At 35.9% G+C, this 6919-nt stretch overlaps 1 non-coding gene across 1 annotated transcript; it reads right to left on the bottom strand.

Annotated features, from left to right (window-relative positions):
- Positions 1-5885: 5885 nt before the first annotated feature.
- On the bottom strand, positions 5886-5993 carry LOC120227304. The gene has a single exon (XR_005527218.1). It is a non-coding gene; the product is annotated as a U6 spliceosomal RNA (small nuclear RNA).
- Positions 5994-6919: the final 926 nt, after the last annotated feature.

Here is a 6919-nt window from a genome sequence, read left to right as displayed (position 1 = left end):
TGATTCAATTTCATTCCTGGCATTCAGTCTATTCAAATTTTCTATTTCCTCCTGATTCAGTTTTGGAAGTTTATATGTTTCTAGGAATTCATACATTTCATCTTAATTTTCCAATTTGTTGGGATATAATTTCTTATGATATTCTCTCTTTTTTTTTAAATGTGTATCTTTTTTTTATCCTTTTTTTAAAATGTTTTATTTATTTCTAGGAGAGAGAGAGAGAGAGACAGCGTGAGCAGGGGAGGGTCAGAGAGAGAGGGAGTCACAGACTGAAAGAGGCTCCAGGCTCTGAGCTGGCAGTCAGCACAGAGCCCGACGCGGGGTTCGAACCCACGAACCGCGAGATCATGACCTAAGCGAAAGTCGGACGCTTAACCGACTAAGCCACCCAGGTGCCCCTATAATATTCTCTTATAGTCCTTGTATTTCCATGATTTGGGTGGTCATTTCTTCTCTTCCATTCCTGACTTTGTTTCAGCTCTCCCTCACCCCCCTCTCTCTTTTGATGAGTCTAGCTATACATTTAACCTCTTTGTCAATCTTTGCAAAAACCAGCTCCTCCTGGTTTAATTGATCTTCTCTATTGTGTTTTTATTTTCTAATTTTTAAAAAGTCTCTGAGGGCGCCTGGGTGGCTAAATCTGTTAAGCATCCGACTTTGGCTCAGGTCATGATCTCATGGTTTCTGGGTTCAAGCCCCAGGTCGGGCTCTGTGCTGACAGCTCAGAGCCTGGAGCCTGTTTCAGATTCTGTGTCTTCCTCTCTTTCTGCCCCTCCTCTGCTCACTCTGTCTCTCTCTCACAGACACAAATATATAAAAACATTTAAAAATTTTATATTTCTTCATTATTCAGTCTTCATAGATCATGTTTCTAGAAAAATACACATTTATTCTTGATTGTCCAATTTATTGGTGAATACTTCTTCATAGTAGTTTCTTAAGATCCTTTGTATTTAAGTGATCAAATGTAATGTCTTTTTAATTTCTAATTTTGAATCTTCCTCCTCTTCTCTTGGGGAGTCAAGATACAGGTTTTTCAATTTTGCTTATGTTTACTTTTTTTTGAAAAGCAAGTTTTTAATTTCATTGATATTTTATATTGGGTTTTTTTCTGGTTTCATTTCATTTGTTTCCACCCTGTTTTTTCTTATGCCCATCCTTCTTCTAACTTTTAGCTTTGTTTATCCTCTATTTCCCAGATCCTTGCAGAATAAAGTTAAGTTGTTTATTTGGGATCTTTCTTTTCTTTTTCTTAATGTAAGTGTTTATTACAGGAACTCCCTTCTTAGAACTGCTTTTTATGTCTTTTATAAATTTTGGTACATTATGTTTTCATTTTTATTTGTCTGAACATTTTTAAAATTTCTCTTTGACTTCTTCTTTGAAACATTGGCTGTTGAGTAGCATATTATTCAATCTCAATGTATTTGTGAATTTTTCAGTTTTTTTCTTATAATTTAATTCTACTTTCATACCACTGTGTTCAGAAAACATGCTTGATATTATTTCAATTTTCTCAAATTAATAAAATTTATTTTGTGGCCTAACATTATCTATTCTGGAAAATGTACTATGATCACTTGAGAAGAATATGTACTCTGCTGCATTTGGATGGGACATTCTATAAATGTCTATTAAGTCCATCTGGTGTATCATGTAGTTTAATTCCAATGTTTCTGTGTTGATCTTTTATCTGAACGATCTATCTACTGATGAAAGTGGACTAATTAAGCCTCTGCCTATTATTGTATTGTCTATTTCTCCCTTTAGTTCTGTTAAAATTTGCTTTATATATTTAAGTTCATCTATGTTGGGTGCATAAATATTTATAAATGTTATGCCCTCTTGTTAGAGTGCCCTGTTTATCATTATGTAATCTTCTTTGCATCTCATTACTGTCTTTGTTTTAAAGTTTGTTTTTTGCCTAAGTATACCTACCTTTACTTTTTTTTTTTTATTTCCACTTACATGAAATATCTCTTTCTATCCCTTCAGTTTCAGTGTGTGTGTCCTTACATCTAGGTTGATTCTCTTGTAGGCAACATATATCTGGGTCTTGTTTATTTATTTATTTTTGGTTTTATTTTGGCTTTTCTTTAGATAATTCAGTGCATTTACACTTAAAATAATTATTGATGTGTATGGATTTACTATTATCATTTTGTTAATTATCTTCTGGATTTTTTGTAACTCATTTGCTCCTATCTTCTGTTGTTCTTTTACTTTGTGATTTTATAATTTTCTCTAATGGTATGCTTATATTTCTTTCCTTTTTGTTTACCTTCTGAAAGTTTTTGTGTTTTACATACCATGAAGCTTACATAAAACATAGTTTTAACAATTTTTAAAAAAATTCTAATAACAACTTAAATTTGAATGCATTATAAAGCTCTACATTTTTACTCTCCCATAATGTTTTATATTTTGGATGTCATAATTTACATCTGCTTAGCTTTTGTATGCATTAACAAAGTATTATAGGTACTTCTACTAATTTTGTCTTTTAATTTTCATACTAGATTTATAAACGATTAACTTACCATTACAACTAGATTATTCTGAATTTAATTATATATTAATTTTGCAAATGAGGTTTATACTTTCAAGTTTTCCTATTGCTAATCAATGTTCTTTCATTTCAGCTTAAAAAAGTTCTTTTAACATTTCTTGTAAGGCTGGGAATGACATGGTGGCTCAGTTGGTTAACCATACAACTCTTTATTTTGGCTCAGGTCATGATCCCAGGGTGGTGGAATTGAGCCCTGTTTTAGGCTCTGCACTGAGTGCTGAGTGTGGAGCCTGCTTAAGATTTTCTCTCTCTCCCTCTGCCCCTTTCCCCTGCTCATGCTCAATCTCTCTTTCTAAAATACATACATACATACATACATACATACTCTTAAAAACATTTCTTGTAACGCTGGACTAGTGATGATGAAATTCTTCAGCTTTTGTTTGGAAATATATTTATCTTTTCTTAGTTTCTGAAGGGCAACTTTGCTGGGTAAAATATTCCTGGTTGGCAATTTTTTTTCTTTTAACACTGAATATAGAATGTACCCTTTCAAAGTTTCTGCTGAAACATCTGCTAGTTGTCTTATGGGGGTTCCCTTGTATGTAACAACTTGTTTTTTCTTTCTACTTTTAAGATTCTTTTTCTTTAGCTTTTGACAATTCAATCATAATTTGTCTCAGAGTTGGTCTCTAATCACTCATCTGATTTGGAATCTATGGCTTCTTGGACATATATATCTGTCTCCTTCCAGATTAAGGAAGTTTTCAGCTATTATTTCGTCAAATAAGCTTTCTGCCTCATTCTCTATTTTTTCTCCCTCTAGGACCCCTATAAGGTGAATATTTATCTGCTTCATGTTGTCTCGTAAGCCCCATAAGCTGTCTTCACTCTTTCATTTGTTTGTTTTTTGCTCCTTTGAGTGGATGAATTCCACTACCATATCTTTGAGTTTGCTGATCCTTTCTTCTCCTTCATGAGGTATGCTATTAAAATGGAATTTTTTGGGGTGCCTGTGTGTCTCAGTCAGTTAAGCATCCACTCTTGGTTTCAGCTCTAGTCATGATCTCATGGTTTGTGAGTTCAAGAACCACATCCCACACAGAGCCTACTTAGGATTTTCTCTCTCCTTCTCTCTCTGCCCCTCCTCTCTCTTTCTCTCTCTAAAGTAAATAAATAAAGTTTTTAAAAACCTGAAATTTTTAGTTCAGTTATTGTATTCTTCAATTCTATAACTTCTGTTTTATACTACTTCTTTAGATTTTCCATCTTTTTTTTTTAAATCCCCATCTTGTTTATCCACTGTTTTCCTGACATTGGTAACCACCTTTATGACCAGTATGTTGAACTCTTTATCAGTTAAATCTCTTATCTCCATTTCATTATGGTCTTTCTCTGAGGTTTTTATCTTATTCTTCCACTTGAAATAAAATCCTTTGTTTCCTTCATTTTTCTTGACTCTCTGTGTTGCCTTCTGTGCATTAGATAAAACAGCCACCTCTCCTAGTCTTAAAGGAGTAGTCAAGTATACAAGTTAAACCTTATTATTCAACCCTGCCTGTAGGGAATAAATTTAGGAATTCCCTGAGCTTGCACCAATGGGTTAACAAGGCTTAGAGCAGAAAGTGGCAACAGGACAAAAGTGTCAGAGAATAGGTAACCAAAGCTAAAATGCCCATAGCATAGAACAAAAGCATAGTGTGGAAAGCTGCTTCCACAGGAAGGAAGCGATTGAGAATAGGTTATCAGGTAAATAGGGTGATAGACAGCTGTAGCATGGTGAAATTGCCTGGAGCTAATTAGCAAAAAAAAAAAAAAAAAAGCCTTGTTGACACTGAGGACTGAGGTAGCATGTTCTTTAGCATTCTTTTTTTTTTTTTAATATTTTTATTTTATTTCTAGGAGAGAGAGAGAGAGAGAGCGTGAGCAGGGGAGGGTCAGAGAGAGAGGGAGACACAGACTCTGAAATAGGCTCCAGGCTCTGAGCTGGCAGTCAGCACAGAGCCTGACGCAGGGCTCGAACCCATGAACCGCGAGATCATGACCTAAGCGAAAGTCGGACTCTTAACCGACTAAGCCACCCAGGCGCCCCTGAGGTAGCATGTTCTGTCTTATCCCCCTTGCAAGTTAAAATAAACAGACACAGCGCCTGGTGCCTGTCATTAACAGCCATCTGTTTAGTAGTAAGATTTTATTTTGTATTGACCCAAACCCCTAACACCACATATCTTCAAAATCCCCTTTCTCTCACACGAGTGAGTTAATGATCACTGTTTCATTGTCTCTCTCTACACATCCATCACGTTTTGACCTTCTGATCCTAATAAATATAGAGCAAGGACCCTTACTCAGGGCTCTTGTCTCCTCCCAGACATTAGCCTCTCTTGTATTCAATTCTGTGTCTGCCTTCTTGCTGGACAAGAGAAAACTCAAGAGTCAAAGTCTGCGACACCTGTCCTAATTATTGGTTGTGTCTCAAACCTTTGTGATTGTCCAAGCAGATTGCTTTGTTTTTAGTGGCTCCCAGTATTGAAAATATGTCAAGACTTGTCAGTGTCCCAAAGGAGAGGATCTCAGTCAGTACCTAATGCAGGGTGGTTGAAAGCCAGACACCTCAGGTAGTGGATTTTAAAGTACACATATACTTCCTTCAGGGGATGATTGGGAGATGATGATTTCTGTATTCTTCACTGAGCCCTGGAGAGATAGCTGTTACAAATAGTTTTTTGCTATCATCCAGTTAAACACATGAGCACATGTCACATTGGCTATCAGAACCTGTATATCAAGGGATATGTCCTCTGGGCAGCACACTTAAAATCCAGGAAACCAGACATATGTACAAGCTCCTTTTATGGAGACACCAGTAACCTGGTGTGGTACAGAGGAAGAGCTCAGAGATGGCATCTACTGACCTTACCAGTCTTTGGAGAGCATTGCAATTGGCCCTTAAGTGTATCCCAAATAAGAACCCTGACCATCAAGCTGAAGCTTTTAAGATATGCTGATATGCCTCTTGCATATAAAAACTATTTAAGTCTCCCGAGTGTGTGCTGGGTTGGGATGTGATAGGATAGTCATGGTGAGGCCTATTAGACCATTGAGAACTGTTTCTTTGTTAATTGTAGCTCTGTGTGTCTCATGGACACAAGCCCCATTGGCTTTCAGAGCTACATGTTTGGGAGGCCTCTCTCTCAGGTGGATGTCTCAAAATATGGGTTGCTAGATGTTTTGGCCAATCATTTTCACTCCTTGGGGAGAAGCTGAGAATTGTGACTTTCCTCCCAAGTGTATGTCACTGTCTTGTGGGTAGGCTTTCTGCCAAGATTGCATCTCAATTTCTACCACCCAATTGAATGTAAACATTTGTTAGTTCACCTAGCTAGAGTTACTCAGCTAGTGTGGATAGTATTCTTGCGCAGGGGCCATGCTAATCTTCTCTGTATCATTCCAATTTTAGTATATGTGCTGCCGAAGCGAGCACGTGTGGATGGTATTCTTAAAGGTAACTGTTCTGTATGATGCTACTGATTCTGTTTGTCTATGGTAGAAGGTGAAACCAGAAACCTCATATTACCACATTGAAACAGAAACTCAGACACAATAATTTCTTGTAACTAAATTTAAGAAGGAATTTATCATGTGGAATGTTGCTTAAAGGTATTCTGTAACACCATGAGTGATAATCTCAAGCTAGAATTTTATTAAAATGTAAACATGAAAAATTAAAAAAACTCACTCTACAATAGAACATATTTAAAAATCATTTACTATTTATAAATAGCAGTTATATAATTTTGTTTCCTCAATTAATGGTTAAAAGTTTATTTTATTTTATTGTATTAAGGACACTTAACATTATATCTATATTCTTAAATTTTTAAGTGTATGATACAATATTGTTAAATATAGGCACTATGCTGTACAGCAGATCTCTAGAACATAATCTTTTTGTATAACTAGAACTTTATACTTGTTACATAGCATTTTCCAATATATACAGTCCCCAGACCCTGGAAATCACCATTATATTATATGTTTCTCTGAGTTTGATTATTTAAAATACCTCCTATAAGTTAATTCCCACTTATAATAGCTTTGTTGGACTTCTCATGCCTCTGAATCAAAAGGCAAATAAAGGAGTTATAGTGTTGGTTGAGTGATTGATCTTGACTACTAAGGGGAAATTACATGGCTACTCCACACCTGAGGTAAAGAAAAGTGTCTGAGGAATACAGAAGATCTCTTAGGGCATTTTCTAGTACTACCGTGCCCTGTGATTTAGGTCAATGGAAAACTAAAACAATTCCATCTAAGCAGGATTACTAACGGTTCAAACACCTGAAAGGTGAAAGTTTGGGTTAGCCCAGCAGGTAAAGAACCATAACCAAATGAGGTGATTTTTGAAGG

This window comes from Hyaena hyaena, unplaced genomic scaffold, assembly GCF_003009895.1.
Source record: "Hyaena hyaena isolate Hyena2069 unplaced genomic scaffold, ASM300989v1 scaffold_2160, whole genome shotgun sequence".
In the NCBI taxonomy this organism is placed as follows: Eukaryota; Metazoa; Chordata; class Mammalia; order Carnivora; family Hyaenidae; genus Hyaena; species Hyaena hyaena.
Note: the sequence above shows the minus strand (reverse complement) of the source record. Positions and strands in the feature narration are given on the sequence as shown.